The following is a 22,327-nucleotide window of genomic DNA, read 5'->3' as shown; positions in this document are numbered from 1 at the left end:
TGTTTATTTATTTATTTTTTTAAAAGTTAAAGTGAACAAAGACTACACTCACAAGAATCCAGAGTGGAATAAAGATTCCAACCACCAGGAGCAGGAACAAATAAAATCAAATGTAATGATAGAAACCTTAGTCAGTTAAATAACCTGCTGCTGTCATTCTGCACATCTCTGATGTTGCTGCTATTTTCAAATATCCATTACTGTAAAAATGTCCATAGCTGCATATTGGTTATGTATTCTCCAGTTTTATATTGTTAAAACACTTTACAGAATTTTATTTTTTATATTTTAACTCTTCCCTATTATGTTATTCTTATACATTTTTCTAAGGTCCTCATTTGTGTGACCATTTTCAATAATCTTTCTGCGGCTGTAAATTTGCCCATTGTGGGACAATAAAGGGATTTTCTATTCTATTCTATAAAAGGGGTAGAGAGATATAAGTAAATCTAAACAATGTATCTACAAAATGTATCTGCAAAATCTCTAATATTCAACAACAAAAAATACTTAGTTAAGCATATTGTGCAAAACAACAATAAAAAAATTAAACTCCTATCAGATTTATAATTCTTACTCTGCAGATTTATTAGAATCTGTCCTTAAATTCCAGCCAAACCCATTTACACAGTAACAGATAAAACCTTTAGATAAACCAAACATTACCGCCATATATCTGACTCTATAACCATTAAAAAAAACTAGTAGCAAGTAACATTTCCTCTTTCAATCATTTGTTCTTTCAATCAACCCCCACCCCCCACCCCCCCACCCCCGCTCCAAGGTGTCCTGGTTTTCCCAAATGAAAATATGGTCACCCTAGCTTACGATATAGCAGATGGACAGCAGGTGTGATGATGTCACAACAGGGATTAGCCCTTTAGCTAATCAGAGAATTGTGGCTTCACTGCTATTTGCCAACCCTTCTATGTCTCATATGTACTTTCATATCCTATTAATAAAACTAATAACTTTTTTATAGGTGCTGATGAGTTGGTACAATTGAACAAAGCTGGGACAGAATGAGCCGTATTATATTACCAAAATTATTCACTCACCTGCATTGACTTACATATATACAGTTAAGTGGCATCCCATTCCTAATCCAGTGGGGTTTAATATGACATCTGTCCACCCTTTGCAGCTAGAATAGCTTCAGCTCTTCTCGGAAGGCACTGCACAAGAGTTCGGAATGTGATTAGGGGTACTTTTGATCATTCTCCCAGAAACACATTTGTGAGGTCAAACAAGGGCCTGGCTCTCAGTCTCCTCTCTAATTCATCCCAAAGGTGTTCTATCAGATGCAGGCTAGTCAAGTTTGTTCATACCAAACTCTGCCTTCTGTGTCTTTATGGACCTTTCTTTGTGCAGTGGTGCACAGCCATGTTGAAAGGGGAACAGGCCAGCTCCAAACCATTCCACAAAGATGGGAGCATAGAAATGTCTAAAAGGTTTTGGTTTGCTGAAGCATTCAGAGTTCACTTCAGAGAAACTTAGAAACCAAGCCCAACTCCTGAAAACAACCACACACCATAATTCCCCCTCCACCAACTTTATACTTTGCACAATGCAGTCAGTACTGTTGTCCTGGAAACCACCAAAGCCAGACATGCTTATCAGATTACTAAATGGGGAAGCTTGATTCAACACTCTATAACATCTCAAATGCTCTGGAGTCCAGTGGCAGCGTCTTTTCCACCACTAATGCTTTGCATTACACTTGGTGATGTATTACTGGTATGCAGCTGTTTGACCATGGAAACCCATTCCATGTAACTCTCTGTGAACTGTTTCTTCAGCTAATAGAAAGGCCACAGGTATTTTGAAGGTGTGTAGCGAATGACTCTGTGGAAAGTTGGGACCTCTTTGTATTATGCGCTTCAGCATCCACTGGCCCAGTTCAGTCAATTTACATACTCTACCACTTCATTGCTCAGTTGCTGTCATTCCCGAACACTTAAATTTTATTATGAAACGCTGACTGTTAATTTTGCAAATTAGGAGCGAATTGGATTTGTCGCACAGGTTGGATCCTATCACAATTTCACACTGGAATTCACTGAGCACCTGAGAGGGATCCATTCTTTCACAAATGTTTATGACCACTTTCTGCATGCCTAGGTGCTGGATTTATACCTGTGTGCATGGAAGTGATTGGAACATCTGAATACAGTAATTTGGAAGGGCGAAAAAATACTTTTGACAACAGAGTGTATGTTGTAAACACATGGTGGCACATATAGTTGTGGAAGAAGGAAGGGAAAACAAAACAAAATGGAACAAGCCTCATTACTGGGCTATGAGCTCTCAAACCACTCCAAGTTTATTCTTCCTGGTCAGAAACAACCTTTTACTGAACTACATTGACGAAGAGGAAAGCAAGCTGAGCACAACAGATCTAATGAACAGGGATTATTTGAGGGCTGATCTGGGTGGTTAGGGGGAGCTCTGATCAAACTGATGCACACATCAGCAACAAGCTCCAGTTGTGGTTGTTTTACTTTAAGTATAAAGAAAACAACTTCATAATTAAAGATAACAATTGACATGATATCTGCTAGAGTCAGCTCCAGTAAAGAAGGTGATGCTAGTCCAATAAAAACCAAAACAAAGTCCAGCTGCCAAAATTTGTACTTTTTTAATGTCACCATATCCTTGGATACCTGGAACTGTCCTGATATTTTGCCTCTTTGATTTATTTACACAGCAGCATTTACCTGTGATACAAGTGGGAAATATTCATTCTAGCTAAAAAAAAACAGCTCAATTGAACTGTGCTTGACCATGGACAAGCCAGACAAATTGTGTTTATTGGATTAGCATCTGGTATTAATAGGATTGCTTGCATGTGATTAACTTAACCTTGGGTCACAAGTTCAGGATATCATTATACCAAAAACAGCTCAGGCAGACATGGCGTGTGCAGCAGTGCAACCTCTCACACAATGTCCAATTCTGCCTTGTATTAAAAGCCAGAATCTAAAGATAAACAACCAATTGCTTCTGGATACTATCAGTGCTGCTGTGATGGATCTGAGTTGAGGTTTGGCATTCCAGCAGCGAATGAGTAGCTTGTTTCTGCCAGTGTGCATGTAGTTAGGATTGTATTGATGGCTGGCTGTTTAGCACCATGGAGCATGTAGTGGTGCCAGGGACCTAGAATTTAATGCTACCTCTTGTCTGACTGCATGGCAGAACAATGGGAAACCAAACCCCCCCCCAAAAAAAACAATGACAAGAATTCAACAGTCAGCAATATTTGGACATTAATACTAAACCTGGGATTGAGTTCTACCAGAAAAAAACAAACAACAGACCAGATTGACTGTAAGAGTGGCCAAAATTACACTTCCCCAACAAACATAAACAGCACAAAAGCTGGTGAGTCTCTGACAACTTAAAAAAAAAAATCCTCAGTTTAAGAGCCAACAGCCCTCAAAGTTGTTTTCCACCCTTAATCATGCAAAAGTTATATTGGATATTTATGTAAACCTAAAAGGTCTACTCGGAAAAAAAACATTTTAATATTTGAAGGTTTTTAACAAAGTTTGATCAGAATCTGTTTTTATTTTGCAACTCAAATCTGTTTTATTTTTATCTGAAACCTGGCTTCCACTACAGACTAATTGATTATGGTAGGGTATGATGTTTTTTTCGACGACATAAAATAGTCCAAAGTAAGGAAGGGGTATTGTTTTATAAAAGGGAAATATTAAGGGTTTGAGTGTCTTAAAACATGTGCAAATGTGTTTTGATATTTAAAGCAGATCTTTAAATAGGGAGCCAAATAAATTTTGTCCACAATTCAGCAGACAGCATGTGCAAACCCTTTTCTCTGTGTGTAACAATATCTAGATCATATTCTAATGATGGCAAACTCATGGATGGAGGATATATAAATCTAAACATGTAGCACCTGCAAAGTAATTCTCCAAATCGGAAACTCAACTGTGACTGCAGTTTTGCGTCTTCTTTAGTACTTTTAAAAGTAAATGCAAACTGACATGCAGACTGTAAGCTTTCATCTGAAATGCTTTGGCTTTTAGGCTCGGCAGCAGGTAGATCCTTGGGCCCTCTCCACAATTCAACAGATCCAAACGTCCCTTCTCCTAGCAGCTTGGACAATAAGCATAAGTCCAAGGACAACAACAAGTAAGAAAGTGGATATTAGTGTAGAGGCAAGGATTCATTTTGGTAATGTCTCTAAGGGTAGGCTGCATGTGTTAAAGGTATGTATGGGCATGTGTGGGTGGAGCTATAAGTGGGTGTTGGCATGTGTCTGAGTGATTGTCTAATTAATATTACCTGGATCTGCTCTGAGGCTGTTTTTGTTTGTTTGATTCAGAGAGAGGCTAAGACACGGTGCCAATATTTCTGTTGACCGCAAGTTGTAAGCAAATAAGTCTGCAAATCGACCTGTTGTACAATGCCTCACAGAAAAGGAGTGCAATAAACATCCCTAACTGCAGAAAAGCTTTATGTTTCCTCCTTGAATTCAGCGCGTCAAACAGATCCCTGCTCTCCTCTCAGTGACTATTTTTTGGATGATAGTCGCCTACAATTAGTATTGCTAAATATGAAACCATTTTTTTTATATTACAAATAAGCCAAGCACTTCAAAGAATTGCTAAAAGCCTGCACTCAAAAAATAACTCTTTGAATGAACTTTAAAAAATTATGGAAAGTATTTCCGTGTGATTAAATAGCTTTCTTTCAACATTAAGCAGTTTTGTTTGTCCAACTTTAGACTCTTCGATAGATCCAATGCAATTTATCACGGTCGATTGAAGTTATTTAAAAGGTCTGTTCCCTACTTAATGTATAAGGGTTGGGTCAGTTTAAATATATGAGTTTATTTAACTTGTTTTATATGGTAGGGATGACTGAATGTATTGGAACTGCTTATTTGACAGCAGTAAAAGATAGACCTGTAAATCAAGTTGATCCAACTCATATAAAATAAGTAGGCCAAAGATAATTGGTTTTTTAAAAAAATCAATCAAATTGAAATACTTTCCATGATTCTGTAAAGGTAATTCAAATAATATAAATTCCGTATTAATGCTACAATTTGCATGGAATTCTAGATAGAAAATAGAGAAAAAAATAAACTGTAGATGTTACCATATAGTTTTTTTTTTTTTTTTTTTTACAAAACTTTTTTCTTTACAAAACTTTTTCTATAAACAAAAAAAAAAAACTTTTGATAATTGGGAAAAAAACTAAAATAAAATAAAGCACACTGTCCCAACCCTACTTTAAGTACTATGAGAATGAATAACAGTACTAGAGAGAGAGAAAAAAATCATTGCAAATGCGTGCAAGATGATCTGATTACCAAGACACTTTGGGAGTGAGTTCCCCAAACATAACCTGATTTTAATAAATGGTTTTAGTCCCACTCCGTGCTCCACACATCCATCTGGATTCACAGAAATGCTACAGCTTTTCAGGACAGCACCCCTTCTTCTAAATCTTAACATATTTTTCAGGGCAAACATATCTATGAATTACAATAAATGGTTAGAAAATAAACCAGAATATTATTGCTAACATCTAAAGTAGTTGCCTAAGTACCAACTACATGTTCTTTCAAACTCAAAGATTTCCTGAGTATTACAGCTGCTGTTCCTGTTTTTATGACCATAGTTCTTAGGTTATGACCGTTATAAGCCGGCAAAACAAATCGGAAGGGTTTTATCTGAGCAAAGGAAGTAATTAAAGTAAGTAAAGGAGAATAAACTGGCTTTTAAAGATGATTTTAGCTCCTAATTCCAGACTCTCTCTATATAGATTTTAACGTTTTAATATTAAAGGAATAGTACACCCAAAACATGATTAGCCTTCATTTTCTACTCACCCCCATGCTGAACAACACTCTGGAGTACTTTTTTGATATCTCAAATGCATCTGGAGATCTGGGAGGCTTCTTGCTGTCTGCTGACATTCAAATAATGGAGGTCTATGGTGCCCGAGGCAGAAAGGTCCATAAAAGTCCACAAAAAACGTGTCAATATTCCTCCATACTGCTCGTCCAATGTATTCCAAGTGTCCTGAGGGGGTAGCGTCCATAATTTACTCGAAAAAAAGTCATTTAGAAGGTTTTTAGAGCATAAACAGTAGTGTATAGGATTTCCAAAAAGCGCGTTCACGAGTCTACGGAAACTGCGGCAGACCAAACCAGATGAAAGTGCGCATTCAGCGTCTGCTCTGCCGATAATGCAAGCGTAGAAGAAGAAATGTGCTGTTTACCTGTGCAAAGAAAGAAAAATGTCTGAGGACTTCAGTGTTGAGGAAGAGCATGAGTTCTTTGCCGAGCTGAATGCGCACTTTCATCTGGTTTGGTCTGCCGCAGTTTCCGTAGACTTGTGAACGCGCTTTTAGGAAATCCTATACACTACTGTTTATGCTCTAAAAACATTCTAAATGACTTCGTTTTGAGTAAATTATGGACGCTACCCACTCAGGAAACTTGGAATACATTGGATGAGCAGTATGGAGGAATATTGACACGTTTTTTGTGGACTTTTATGGACCTTTCTGCCTCGGGCGCCATAGACCTCCATTATTTGAATGTCAGCAGACAGCAAGAAGCCTCCCAGATCTCCAGATGCATTTGAGATATCAAAAAAGTACTCCAGAGTGTTGTTCAGCATGGGGGTGAGTAGAAAATGAAGGCTAATCATGTTTTGGGTGTACTATTCCTTTAATACATGATTGAATGTAACTTTTGCTGGTTAATATTTTCAACTAGTCAATATGCACAACGAATGCTTGGTTCCTTGACTGGAAATCTCTGCCTGACAAACAGAGCTTTTAGAATTTATGTTTGTTCATGTTCTGATAGACAGAGCTTGGGTGAAATTTACTTATAGACAAATATATAGAGATCCAGGTCAGCTGTGTGGCCTCAGCTGGAGTGGAAGGCTACACCTGTCAGCGCCTGGGGGCCTCTCCCTCTCTTTTTCTGTCCAGCTGGACGTGCAGAGCCTCTCAACCCCTCCACCCACCCAGCCTCCCCTTCACAGATCCAGGCCAGTTCAGCTCAGCCATGCGTGGCCATCTTTGGGAATACATTCTGGATGCTTTCTGTTCCGCACTTTCACTCCACTCTCGCACACAGTTCTTTATAGTCAGTCATTCACTGACTCCCCCGTTACTTCTGAATGATCCGTCCATAACTTATTTGTCTAATCACATTGCTGTCAAAAATTGAACCTTTTCTGCCTTCTTGATCATTTTACATTATACAGTAATAGTGCAAAAAAAAAAAAAACAAAAAACAAAAAAACAAAGCAAAAGGACATTTTGGCAACAGTTATAACTCTTTTGGAATTTTATTCAAAACTACACTTTGAGCGTATTTTTATTGCCCCTGGCACTGTAAACCAGAAAAGTTCAACTAACAGAGAAGAGAATTGTCCAAAAAGCCAAATAAAAAGTCAACCTTTCTTACTGCACTTCTCCACTGGAGAAAATGACAACACAGATACCTAAATTTGACTTTCATTGTTGAATTTCAGTGGGAACCACTAAGGAGCAAAACACATTCTACCGACTTCTGTTTCCTGCTGTGCATCCAACGCCTGCTTCCAGCGCAGTCAGCAGAGACAGCAGCTGGAAACACTAAAATCGTTCTACAAGCATCTTTTTTGGTCCGATACTGTGTCTGCTTGTTTTTCCCAGTGTGTCAGCACTATGAATGTATAGAACCAGTATTGACTACCTAGTTTAATGTGTCCTTCAAGCACTAGCAAAAGGACAAGTGCCTTACATGTCCTTCTGTATTTTTTGGTCTGTGCTATATTTAAAGCATAAACCTTTAAAAATTATTTTTATTTCACATCTAATCTTGGTATCTTTCTCTCCTGCCCACAGTCTAGTGGAGACCATGTCCTCCTTTGACCTAAAGCTTCCCTTTCACATCTCTGTGACATCTTCTGCTTTTATACATTTGTTATCAACCAAATCAGAAGATGGTTCTGCTCCCTCCACCTTCAATCTATCTGTCTGTAGAAGTCAAGTGAAGAAACAACTGGAGTGACAGAATCGCAACAAAGCACCAGGTGTGATGGTCTTAGGCCCCAAATTCTGTAGACCTGTGCAGAGCAGTCCTGTTGAATTCTACACTACCTTAGCCTGACACAGGAGATGGTTTCGGTGATGGAGAAAAACCCTTGAATTGTTTTGTTACAAAAGTCAGCAGTCCTCGATGACTATAGGTCCTGACATACCACATCATGAAGATCCTAGAGAGAATCTTAATGATCCAGCTGAGCAGACAGACAAAAAGCTGATTGACCTGGAGTTGGAAATCTAACAAACTTCAACAAACTGCTTCAACAAACCCACTGTAATTTAGACAAGGCAGACAGTACTGTGTCGATTGTGTTCCTTGATTTTTCCAGTGCAGTTAATAGTTACTTCTGATTTTCTTTGATAGAAATTCCAGAAGACTCAGGTGTAGGCCTTAACAACAACCTGGATCGAAGACTATCTGTCAAACAGACCACACTTTTTGAGACTGGAAAGTCAACTGTTTAACCAGCTAGCAGGATGCGCAGGAGCATAATGAAGGATGGTGCTCTCACCATTTCTTTTCAGTATTTAGACCTCCAACTTCCAATACAAAACAGAGTCCTGTCATCTGCAGGAATATTTGGGTGACCCTGCAGTTGTTGGGTGCAATACTGATGGACAAGAAGCTTCTTACAGGAAGCTGATAAACTGCTTTTTTGGCATGGTGTGGAATAGAGACTGACACTGGAGTGGATTTTAACTCCTGTCCCGTCCCACTCCCACAGAAAAAAATGGTGTCCCGTCCCAATCCCGGGCCAGAGTAGAAATCTAAATCCTGTCCCGTCCCACTCCTGGTGAAATTACTCCCACTCCCATCCCGCTCCCATTCAGAATGACTCCCGCTCCTGCACCACTCCCATTCTTGTTGTCTTCAATAAGATTTCTGCCAATACATTGAATCTGAATTTCTATGAAGGGTCAGTTAAGTTCCTGTTTCTAACTGTAGTAAAGGTCAGTTAAAGTAAAAGGAATAGTAATTATAAATACATAATAAAAGTAACAAACAAGGAAACAGACCATGCTTATCTTAGGTGAACAAACAATCAAAACAATCAAACTTTTCAAAGTCGAGTTTGCCACTGACTTTTGGTCCCTCCATTGTTGTTTTTGAGCATGGGTGAAAAACTCAGAGCGGAAGCACTGTTGGTTTTTGGGTCGTGTAGTTTTTTTGACTCGCCTTATAGTGTAGGCTTCAAGGAAAATAACTACAAAATGGCGGCGCCAGTACTGGATTTTTTTTCTTTCCATTTTATTTAATTTTTTGGAATTGATCCTAGTTTTTTTTTAGTTACTATTGGTTTGCTCCCGCTCCCGTTAATGTTTAATCCTGTACCGTCCCAATCACATGATCGTTACTAATACTTACTCCCATCCCACGAGAATCCCACAGGAATCCCGTGACCCGTGGGATTCCCGAAAAAATGTCAGTCTCTAGTGTGGAAGCAATAATCTGATCCTGAATGTGAGCAAAAACAATGGAGAAATCAGTTAATATCAAGGGAGAAGAAGTGGAGGTGGATGAGCATTGTAAATATCTTGGTATTCATCTGGATAGTGAACTTGACTTGAAACGCAACTGTGAAGACTTCTACAAGAAGGCAAAGATCAGACTTTAGTTCTTATGCTCAGATTTGTCAATGTTAACAGAAAAAGGCTACATATCTTCTGTCTGTTGTAGAAAGTGTGATCTCCTCTGTTATCATCTGTTGGGTCAGAAGCATTGGAATAAATTATAAAAAACAAAAACAAAAATAAACTCAGAATTCTGATAACTAAGGCCAGCTTTGTTGTGGTAACTGCTCTAGAATCTCTGTGTATGGTTGGGTTCTAATTTTTTGATACATACAGAATCACCATGGAATTTTAACATTTTATTTGTAAAAAGCAATCAAGAATCTGGAAGTGGAAAACTGCAGGAAGTCAGTTGAACTTTGTGGTTGGTCTGAGGGGAGAAAACAGACGGATCAGGAAGGAACTGGTTGATGACATTTGATGACTGACTGATGACTGTTTACTTCAGGGATAAAGGGGAGGTAGCATGAATCTGTAGGGATTTGATTCAACAGGCTTTGTAGACTATACACAGAGGTCCAGGAGAATATGAGTGAGATCCAACAGTGTTGGTACTTGCAGGAGACATTGGAGAACATTATAGACTCGTCTTCCAGTTAATCTGGGAACAAAGTTGCAGGGTCAGCAGTCTCTGCAGAGATTTCTAGACTTTGCTATCCCCTGTCTTTAATGGAGGGAAGAGGAGCCCCGATGATCTTCTCTGCTGCTCTCACCACTCTTCTCACCTTCTTCCAGTCTGAGGCGCTGCAGCCTCCACACCATACAGTGACACAGCCGATCAGAATGCTCTCTATGGTGCTTCTGTAGAAGGTTGTAAGGATGGGTGGGGGAAGCTATTAGGGACACCTCCTGTGGAAAGAATGGAGGTCACAATTATTGTATACATCATGCAAAGAAAGGGACAAAGGATGGGAAAGAAAAAGCAAATGGATAAAACCAAATATTGGGACTTAGAAGAGTAAACAGACAATTATATAAGGATGGACTGGATGAATAAATAATACAAAGAAGAAAGGAAAAATGGTGACAGAGCCATATAAGGCCAAAAAGGATGGATCAAAGGGCATGAGGAAAAAAGAATGGATGAAAAGGAATGAGAAAAAAGGGGTAGCTTTATTCAGTACTTCATCTTCTCAAGCATTCCATTTATTCCTTTACTGAAGGTTTGATCTAGCCTGGGTGCCATTCCGAACTTAGTCCCGCCCACAAAGTTTGAGGTCGGGAAGTTCGGTCTGGCTCTGCTCCATAGTAGCGCGAGTATTATCGCCCACTGTCAGGCGATCCAATCAAATTGTCAGGGCGGGCTTTATACGATGATGGACAGATGACCAACAGTAACGTAATCAACCACGTGACCAATGCGCGCTTGGGTGACAACAATAATGGCTGCCGCTGGAGAGTTGAGGTGAGTAGATTCTGCTATTAGGTCTGTTCTACACTGAAAAAAATAATGCAACCATTTTTGACATTTACTTAATCATATTTAGTTATTTAAACACAATTGTTTAATGTTAGCAGGGTAGGATATAAAAAAATTGTGTTAAAGTAACAAAACATGATTAACTAAAGGCCAAAAGCAGTTGCACAATTTTTTTAAGTGTAGAAGATATCGACAGCAAATTAATTTTAAAAGAGGAACAGAGAAACGCGATCAAGTCTCATCTTCTTATTATAGGCGTGCAACTGCACGCTTTGATTTTTGTGGTAAACAACTATGCGTGGCTTAACATACGTCACGCACTCCGTTGCTCTTATTGGTTGTAGGTCTATCCAATTGAGTGCAGAGGCATTTTTTTTTTCCTGGTTCGTTCGAAACACGCCCCATAATCACAGCTCTATGGAGCAGTATCAGACTCATATTCTGACTAGAATTGAGTCGGACTACGTCAGGCTAGGTTTGATCACCTATCAGTGTAATATCTCCCCCTAATAGTTTGGAGCACTTCCATTAGGCATAGCTAGTTTTTAGCTTTTCATAACTTGCGGTTTAGCTACTTGAAGGAATTTTCCTTTGCAATTATTTTGTGTGTTTTGTATTAGCGTCATTGTTTGTAGCAGTTATGTGTTTTCAGACAGTTTTCCCTTTGCATACTCATATTTTCTCTGACTGCAAAATTTCTCATTTGCATGTGCTGTGTGTAGTTATATATCTGTGCTTGTTCATGTGTTTTTTGAGGTTTTTGCAGGACTTCTTGAATATGCTGTGAATTTATGGATTTGTATATTGTTTGCATTTGTACAGCGTATGCAAATGGGGGAACCCTCAAAATAAAAAAACAACAATTGGTCAGATGTATTATACAATTTTGATTCCATGGGAGTATAAGATCTGTTATTGAGATTTAGTTCAATAGCTTTAAGGAATAAAAACACTATAACTGATTGTTTTTTTCAGTTTAGAATTCAATGAAAAGAAGCTCTGCAAATAACACTGATGATGCCAAATAACATAGGCTATGTCTGTGACGAATTGAAAAGATTGTCTTTTTGCCTCTTTTTTTCTCCCTTTAAAAAACACCAACTGAATCCCTTAGTTTTATGTTGTCAAAGCCAAAGAAAAAGGGTCGCAAAAGGTTTTTCAAGGTTTGCCTTTTACCAAGTTGTTTGACATATTTGACCATTTTAAGTTTTATGTCATTTTGACAAGGTTTCCTGATGTTTAGCATTAAGATAGAAGAATTAAAGATATATAAAATATCTATTATAATTTAGACTACTGGACTAAATATATTCTGTTTACCTTTATTTAAAGTCATTGAAGAATAAAATATAAATAAAAAATGCAATGCAGAATTATTTTGTTCTCTCTCTCTCGTTTATCTACATTTCACTGTCTACACATAATGCACTATGTAATTTTCTCTAACCAATGGACAATCTAAGATGATATGGTATCCACAGATAAGAGTAATGGCTTTTGTTAGGAAGGAAAGGAGTCAAATCTCCGTTTGTTACATGCTGATTTCTGAAAGTCTGGACATAGCTGTTTGCTTTATAGCTTTCTTTGTGTATGAATCGATTCTCACATAAGTGGTTTGCCGATGACATGAACTGGCATTAAAAATAAAACACCACCCAGCTGCTGTCAGTCTCACGAGAACTAAAGCGTTGATGTATTTTTCTTTCTCTCTGCCGGATAGTCGACGTGTATCTCCGGTAGATCAGGCCTGGGACAACATGGGGAAAATCAGATATTTAACCTTACTCAATCTCCATTTTGTCCCCCAGCAAGATGGAGCTGAGAGATGAATAACGGTGGACTTATTCTCCAGCTGCACTCACACCCCATCCTGCCCGACAAGCCAGCTGCTGAATTATTCAACTGTTTGTACCTGTGAGGCATGCAAACTCTGTTAAAGGCTGCCCCAGTATGATCTATAATTAAATATAATGAAACATGAAAGTGCATAAGTCATGAGTGTAGGGTTTGGACAAGACAGCAGGACTTCCTCCAAGTTATCCGTTTCACCTAATTTAATCTGCAGCTGTTTTCATTTTTTGAATATCCTTTTTTGCTGTCTGCAAACAGTTAAGGATGTGCTCTATTTTGCCAGAGATCACTCTGATCCTGAGTGTTTGCCACTAGCGATTGACATAGGGAGGACAATAATATCATGTCATGTTTGATTATACTGCTTATGTCTGACACAGCACCCAGTTGGGCCACAGCTTTTAACAGTATGTTTGTTTTTATTCCCTTTGCAGCTCAATCACAGAGCCTTTCATAGCATGCACTGAAACAGTCCTGCTGTGCAATTAGACATTTGAGAATAACAAAACCATTCACAGACTCTCAAAACTGCCCATTTGGGATACATAAACCTCAGCAAGCATCTATTGTTCTCAGCAAGTGTCCAATTCTCTCTTAATGTCGACACAAACTGTTTTTTTTTTTTGTTGCAGGGCGCAAATTGAAATTTCCCACAAGAAAAAAAAAGAAGCATTTGAAAATTTGCTCTGAGTTTTTTTTTTCTTCTACAAAACAAAGGATCTAAATTAAACAACCACAGACAATAGAAAATATGAAATTGCCAGAGAAAGCAAAAGGCCTAAAATACACACACAGATGTACACACATTGTAAACGGATCTCCGCATCTGTCCAAATGTGAGCAGCTATATCTTCACCTTGCAGGCGGCTGTGGGGAGGGAAGGCTTAGCGGCTTGCTCACTTTCTTCCTTCACTGGCTGTGAAGTGGAGTCTGAGGTGTCAGGGTTTTTTTTTTTTCTATTTCCCTCCCTCCACATTTTGCTACCCTTTCTCCCCATTTTTTTCTCCACACCAAGTATGTCTCTATAGTGGTTGACTTTGAGCTTTTAAGGGAACGCTGCGAGGGTGTGATAAGAAGCTAAAAGCTTGATACTGTATATACATCCCAGAGTGAGCTGCAGAAACATAGCCAGTGTGACAGCAAACAGATCACACGCAGTACATTTCTTTGATTTACATGTAGCACATGATATGGAATTACTTGCATGAGGTGGACGTAAAAAGTTATTTTCACCTATAATGTATAATAAAAGGACAAGTTAGGGAGATCATTTGCATTCCCTGCTTCCATTCAGGCAGACTGATGGGACCTGTATTATCATGCTCAAAGAGGAGATCAACTTAATATTTAAAATTTGATATAAATACAGCATTTTTTTTCCTTTTAGACCATATTCTTGGAGTAAAAAAATTGCTCTCCTCAATCAAGCTTTTAGCTCTTTCGCTTTTATTAAGAAGAAGCAATTACTCTGGTTTGCTGACACCCTGAATACCAATACAACAATGCCTCTTCTTTCACCACAGAACACCCCCAACAACATTTCTAGCACCGTGAAAACACACACACACACATTTCACCACTCTCCCCACCCAAATCCCCTACACTACACCGTGCTCCCCTCCTTAAATACAAGTTGCAGCTGGTTGCTATGACTACAAGAGTTCATAAATCCAACCACAGAGGGACTCTTCATTCCTTTAAAATTATCAGCAGGATTTTTTTTAGGTGTGGGTGGGGGGTACTATGGCTGGAGGACACAGGGGAGAAGGATTTGGGTAAAGAAGGTTGAAGGGATAGAGCACATGGAGGAAGCCCATCCTTTCCCTCCACCACGTGTCCTGCTGAAGCAGATGGTGCCGTGTGGCTCCGCCATGCCACTGCGGTCGCCTTGTAAGAGCTGCTGCCATAAGGAGGTGGGTTAGAGGGAGATTTGGGGTGACAGTGTTTGGCAGGGGCTACAAAGTGAAGATGTAGGGAGGAGAGAAAGAGCTTGGTGCCTTGGGCTGACACCAAGGTAAGCTGCTGTTATGTTTCTGTCTCTCTGACTTAGTCCCCAAGCGATAAAAGAAAAGAAAAAGCCAGAAGAAGCTTTGGGTTTATGGTTTAAGCATGTCAGGCCAGACCATGGTACATTTTATTTCATTAGATAGTTGTTCTGCCATTCATGGTTCAAAGACACATCTGTTACATTAAAAGGAATGTGAAAAAAGGGCATACAAAATGTTACAGCTTGGATGTATAAAGAATTTTTTGATACCTTTTTTATTTTTTTTTGCTTTCAGGTTTTATAACTTTACCCTAATTCCTAATGCTTACATCACCCTTTCTATTTTTAAACCCTTGTTCAAGAAAAAAAATAAAAAATAAAAAATACCCTCACACTAAAAGTATTGCAGCATTTAATTCACAAAATTCCGGAGGTAACTTTCCTCATGTGTTATATGACAAGGTCAACCTGTGTCTCCTTGTTTGTTAGTTGCACTTAGGTTAAACTTTTTAAATATTATTTTTAAGTTGAAATATGAAGACTTTTGGGATAGAAGCAGTTTGTTTTAGCTATTCATGTTTCAATCAATAAGAATAAATGTTTGTAATAATGAAATGCCTTTTTTTTTATCTTGAGTTTGACTTTTCAAAAAAAAAGACAATAAAATATATATTTTTGGTGTATTTTAAAAAGATCTATACCAAGAATGCCAATAACTGTGTAAAATGCACCAAAAATATTTTTTTTGTAATTTAATTTCTTGATTTGCTGTAGTTGTTTTCATGGCATTTTGTATAGGAATTTTACAGTACTTTGCTTTCATTACATTACTAAGCAGCACTTAATTCAGCACACCTTAGCATTCAAACTTACATTTTTACCAAACTTTACAAAAACCCCTAAAACTGAGGAAAGTTAATCTACTTTAAGCTTACTGAATAAATGCTATGTAACATAGAGAGATATCAACCTGTACAGCACAATCCAAAAAGATTATTAAAAAAAAATAAAAGTAACAATAATCTTTTTGAGATCTGTGGCCTAAAGTACAAAAGGGATTACATTTCTAAAAAAACAGATTTCAAAGTAATATTACTCCAAACAACTGAGCCAAAAGTGATCTGGAACAGTTTTGTTTAAACAAAGGAACACAAATGTAGCGCTAAACATAAATATAAATTTAAGTAAGAGAAAATATTTCTATCAGGACACAACAACTGTTAGCAAAGTTAATTGTAAAGGATGTTATATCGTCATATAGTACCTTAATCGCCTTAATAGGCAATAAAAAGTTTTAAATAAAAGCTATTTAGGGCATAATGTGTTATGGTATGTTAAAATAGCAGAATTATATTTTTGAGTATATCTTAACTCCTAATGACCCAAAGCACTAAACAACCATCAGCTCAAAGTAAGGTTAAAAAATAAATAAAATAACTGCTATACTTTGAATCCATTGGGCTGAAATCCAGGACTGGAGGTATTTTTCTCTCAGGCTAACTGGGAACATCATGTGGAAGCCTGATCACTGTGAGATGGAGTGGAAGAGTTTAAGATGCGGGCATGTCGAGGTGAGATGATGTTCTGGATTGGACGGGGGATGAGAGGTCATTGAAGAAGGTCATCTGCTTCAATACTCTTGCACACATCCTGACGTGCTCTCTCTGCGTCTGTCACATGCAAATACTTTTGCACACAATAGCTTTCTGCTTGGATGGAGTCCATCTGCATTCTATGCCTTGACCACAAACGCTAACAGTGCAATCAGTAGAAAAACATAAAACACAACTGCTTCTTTTAGTCCACTGCTCACACATGCACACACGCACACACATACAGCATGATCATTACACTGTATGCCCCGATGCACTCTAACACATGCAGAAACAAACAGACACATCCACATTCTCAGTCCATGACATGGAAGAATGAAGCCAGTCTGAGTCAGGCCGCTATACCAGACAAGAGCAGGGCACAACGTTTTTTCAGGGGTGGCTGTGAAGGTTATATATCTGCATGCGTGTTCTTGTATTTTATACATTGTGTGGCCCATTTTCTGGAGGAATAGCACATTGTGGGGACAGGCTGCTCATAATGGGGCCAAATGCCTAGACTCCATTAGGGGAATTATTGTTTTAGGGTCAGGGGTCATGTTGAGGACTAAGGTGTGAATTGAGTTTAGGTTGGGGTTAGGGTTAGGTATGAACTTGTAACGGTTAGGTTTAGGATAAGGGTCATGGTTAGGCTGTAGAAAGGTTTAGAAATGAATGAAAGTCAATAGAAAGACCCAACAAAGATAGAGAGAGGTATTATGTGTGTGTGGGTGTGTGTGTGAGAGTATATGAAAGACTGTGTGTTGGGGGTATAGCAGGCTTTGGAAATGTGGGTTGGTTTTGGGAGGGGCCTTAGCCAATACATTTGAAATGCATTTAAGTAAATAGACAGCGACACAAATAGAATCAGAGTTGTTCTGGGAGTCGAAGTGACATACTGGGAGATCTGTGAGCACATTTGAAGTACAAAGCCCTTGAAGGCTGTGAAAGTTATTTTTTATGAGCTAGTTTGGGAACAAATGATGAAATCATGGATTTTTCTCAGCTAAATTTAGCTTATCTAAAAACAGAACACAAAGGATAAAAAAAAAAGAATTACAGCACAAAATCAGAAGCCTGTCCCTCTTTGCGCACCCTTTGCTCCATCTTTACTGAACTAGTAAACAAAAGAAGTTAAACAAAATACAGAGTAACCTAGGAAAAAAACAAAAAAAACAAAAAAACAAGACAAATAAAAAACAAAATAGACATAGGATGGATATACATTGTACGTCTGGGCTCAGTTTGCAAATTAATACAGGAATACTTGTGCTTCCAGTCCTCTTTAAAAGAAGCTCTTTAATCTACTAAAGATCTATTGCAACACTTTTTCTGACTCAATATGTGGTATATGTTAATATCTTATTCAAAAACCCATGTTGTTTCAGTAACAGCATCTTCTCAACAAGCTAATTTGTTTCTTTTGTAGATTTACATATTATAAAAAAAAAATTAATTAAAAAATAATAATTTCTTTTTTACATTAGTGCAATTTGTCTTATGGTTGTTAAAAATAGGAGTAACGGGTGCATCACTATCACTGAATTAGGTGAAAAAAATTTGAAAACATTTTAGGTTCTAACTTACAGTAAAAAAAAAAAAAAGAAACACATTTCTGCTAAATCTCCACCCCCACATACCTACAAATAGTGCTTCTAAACTTGCACAGCAAGAGGTTTTAATGCCGTGGAAAAACTTCAAAGTCCAAGACACCCATTTAGTTGGTTCCAGTTAAAGAAATAAAACCACCAAAACTACAGGTGTTTTCTATTCAGTAGGCGAGTTGTGCAAGACTTCTGTGACATTGTTGGGTATTTCTCATATTCAAGCTAAAAATGCTGCATTCATACCTCCTTTTCTTTACTATCTTTGTTTTTGGAATTCAATTAATGAACGCAAGGGTGAAGGAATAAATACTTTTTCATGCACCATAAAAAAATCACTAAACTGTATTTATTTGTATGTACTAAAGGTATACTAAAATCAAAGTTAAAGTATTTTTTTTGATAAAATCATCATCACATCTTGCTGAGGTTTATTCTAAATTTATAAAAAATTTCTGTTTGTAAAGAAGTATTAGGGATAGATTCGTTTTTTTTTTTTTTTTTTTTTTTTTGTATAGGCTCTTACATTTTTTGCTGCCAGTCATCAGTTTCTCTGTCATTATGCCACATTGTTTCACTCATTGCCCTCTTTTTTTCTCTTCACTAATCATTTTCTGTTCAAAGCAGCAGATGTGAATAAATCTGCATATGTGCAAGCAACTTTTGCGGTTCCATATGTGAATGTGTGTGTGCATGACTGTGTGTTTCAGAGAGACTGTGAGGGAAGTTAGCCACTCAGTCTTTTTCTTTTGAAACCCAGAGGGCCTGTGACTCCAGTAACCAATATGGTCGCTGTAAATCATAGGGAGAAAGAGCTAAGTTAATTGCACGGGCGTTTATGAAGGAGAGAGCCTTGATTTACTCCAAAAGCTTTACATCTCCCCTGCGGATGTGGAGTGATGAAAGGAGTAGATTCAGAGAGAAGAGGGGAATGGCAGGAGGGACAGGGATAGTACATATGGGGTGTGAACAAAGTTCACCCAAAGCGCATTAGATTAGATGATTGGTAAACCAGATTATAAAACGATATGCATCTCTTGCCTTGGGAATAATTACTAAAAAGTCAGGATAAAGGAACTTTTTCTTTGTTGTGGCAAAACTTTACACACTCATTGACCTAATGCTTTCCTTTCATATTTTCAAGGGACTCTTAAGAACTGTAATGAAAGGAACTTAAGAGTTTAATTTTTTTTTTACTTTGCCTTAATTAAATTATTATATATATATATGTATATATATATATATATATATATATATATATATATATATATATATATATATATATATATATATATATATATATATATATATATATATGTGTATATATATATGTACACATATATATGGACCTCTTGCATCTAATCATAATTCTTATAGTGAGGGTTTGTAAAAGCAAACACCACATATCAGCTTCATTCTGTTGTGATGTTTTCCTTTGAAATGGAAATGAAGATGTTCAGAGCTGCTGAGAGTTGAGGCAACAGGACTTCTGACTGGAAAACAGGTTTACCAGATTAATGAACCTAAACATTCAATTAAATGAAAGCTATTTTGTTTCTTTACTATAGTATGAATGAACAACATAGGTAATCTTAGTGACTTAAAAAGTGAGTGCAATTAAATAACTCCATTTAAGGTACATATATTTAATTAAACCTAGTTGATAAACAATTTAGTTATGTACAAGTTATTTAAACTGGTTATGCATTTTTTATCTAAGGAAACTCAGCAGATTGCATGGAGTGACTGACCTGGTGAATAGCAAGTATTGTGTTGTTAACTTCGCTGTAATCCATGCATGCATGCATCAATTAATCATGGAAAGGAAATTACCACTTTAACAGGAAGAATCCTGTTAAACATACAAGAGTTATAGTTAAATAGTTTACCTCAAACCATACATTTGTGTAAAATGTGACAACCTACGCATTGACAAGCCTTTTCTATCTAATCAGACTGTCAGAACTTGACTTTTTCTCAAACCAAGAATTAACCAGAATTTTGTGAATCATTGGATGTGGATACAGTAGATTTGACTGGATGTGACGTGGCCGGACTGGAGTTGTGACAGTTAGCCTGGGCCACAGGCTGCTACGCTTTATCCCTTCTATTCATTCGGCTAGCTAATCTGAATCGTTCAATTCCATTTCGAGAGCGAGATCATCTGTGGTATTAGCACTAGACATCTTCCAGGCATGTGAGTAAAACTAGCAGCAGTTCAGCGGACAGGATGAATGAATGGTAGCCGGCGTGCGCGGATGACGTCATAAACGCACCGTTTTGTTTTTAAAAAATATAAATAAAAAAATATATAACCACAGATGTCTGGGGAACAGTGATTTGCCTACATGTTATGAATGATGGCATACCATAAAGAATAAATTATGAACAGTTTGTGCCTTCAGGTCATTGCTCATAGGAAGATGTTACTTGGATATAACCTAACCGAATATTTTCAGAACAGCTCCAAATCACACAAAACTAATATGGGTGAGTAAAACATGATGTAATAACGTAAAATCAAGGGGCCAATTAAAAAAAAAACGGCGTTCCGCTTTAAATACCTGGCTCTTTTGTCTACAACAGTACTGTGAAAAAAAAAAAACAGTCACAGCATTTCAAGGAATTGGTAGAAACGGTTGAAGCAGGGAAATTCAAACTACAGGGCAGTGCATCTCTGTTCATTGCCCTTTAAAAAAATGGTTTTAAAAAGAAGAAGTTGCACGTTAACTTTGAACCCAGTTTTTTTCAACACTCTAGTTTCCAAGTTGTTTAGGATTCATCAACTCATGATTTTGTTAAGGTATCACCTATTGTTTAGGCTTTTATTACTTAACTTCATACTGGGCTCATGGATGGGGGGGCACCCTGGAAGAGACATAAGAGAGGTCCAAATGCTACATGAGCGAATGTTTTTTTCATTGCTTATATCTAAAAATATACTTTTTTATAATATACAGGTTTTTATCAATTTATCTTTATTATGATTAGCTACTTTATTTTTTATTTTTTTAAACCCTCTTCTTTTAATCTCTGCCTTGGTACTCAGTGCCATTAGCACAGTGTATTACACTAGAGGGTGGAGTGGCAGTACTGGTTAAAAAAATATGGCTCAGGGAGTTAGTTCAGGTCAAGCCTCATGCTGAGAAAACATTCACAGAGGGATGCCATAATGGCCCCATTGATATATTAGGATGGAGTTATTTGTCAAAGGCATTCATTTTATTTCTTTATTTTTTAAATGATATATTTCCATATTATTGGAATGAAATGGTGTGGGAAAACACCACTTACTGGACTGTATTTTTATGATACCTGTTATAGCTTTTTTATTGATATATTATTGTAACATATGACATAATATGTCATTGCTCTACTCACGAGCCTTGAATAGAAACATACATATGTCCAGAAAAGCAAAAAAAGGTAGACGTGTCATTATAAGTTATTTTTAGTATGAAAACGTTTGCAGTGGAATCATGTCTGCATAGCTGAGGCTTCCATCCTCCCTTTGATAGATCCATAAAGCCTTTGTACGTATTCAGTTACACACACTGTAGACCCATCATTACTAATTAGAAGTGATAAACTTCGGATAACGACACATTGCAATCCTGCCCTCAACAAAAACGCCATGGTGAAGAGGTTTGATGGGTTCCCATGCTCGCTGAACATCTGTCTTTTCCACAGTAAGACAGATTATATGCAGCACTCAACCCCACTTCTCCCCTTTCCTCCAAATTTAGTAGCACAAGCTAGTGTCTCTAGCTCTCTAGCTTCTTTCCTGTGTGATGATGCTATCAGGGTTTCAGATGCTTTTTCGGCAGCTGTGAGCTGCAAGCAGTTCTCATATAAACATGCGTGCACACACACACACAGCAAGAAAGAAGGTGGAAGCGGTAAAAAACCGTTGAGGCCGTGGTTTTGAAGGTAGGCTTATGTGGTTCATGATGGGAAACGTTCGTTACAGTAGCATAGAAGACCTGAAGCCGCGACATAGGAAGGCAAAACTTAGGAGAGACAAAATAGATTAGAGATACAATGAAACACAAAGGAAGATGAGTAGAAATGTAAAAGGGAAAGCTGTAAATTTACCACATTTTATTTTGTGGGTTTGGATCAGAAGCAGGGCACCATATTCTTCTACTTTAAATGCTATCATCTTATTAATTTTGCTCATTAGAAAGCAATTATATTATAAATGAAAGTCTTCTAATGTGGC

General features: G+C 37.6%; 1 long non-coding RNA gene across 2 annotated transcripts in view; it reads left to right on the top strand.

The window, feature by feature from the left end:
* The first annotated feature begins 14,720 nt into the window (after positions 1-14,720).
* The window catches only part of LOC119787647, a 28,686-nt gene continuing 21,079 nt past the window's right edge, over positions 14,721-22,327 (top strand). For both annotated transcript variants that reach the window (XR_005281346.1, XR_005281345.1), the window contains exon 1: positions 14,721-14,936. This is a non-coding gene — a long non-coding RNA (uncharacterized LOC119787647). The remainder of the gene's footprint in view (positions 14,937-22,327) is intronic.

Source organism: Cyprinodon tularosa, unplaced genomic scaffold (genome assembly GCF_016077235.1).
Source record: "Cyprinodon tularosa strain WSP-4 unplaced genomic scaffold, ASM1607723v1 ctg30, whole genome shotgun sequence".
Classification (NCBI taxonomy): domain Eukaryota; kingdom Metazoa; phylum Chordata; class Actinopteri; order Cyprinodontiformes; family Cyprinodontidae; genus Cyprinodon; species Cyprinodon tularosa.
Note: the sequence above shows the minus strand (reverse complement) of the source record. Positions and strands in the feature narration are given on the sequence as shown.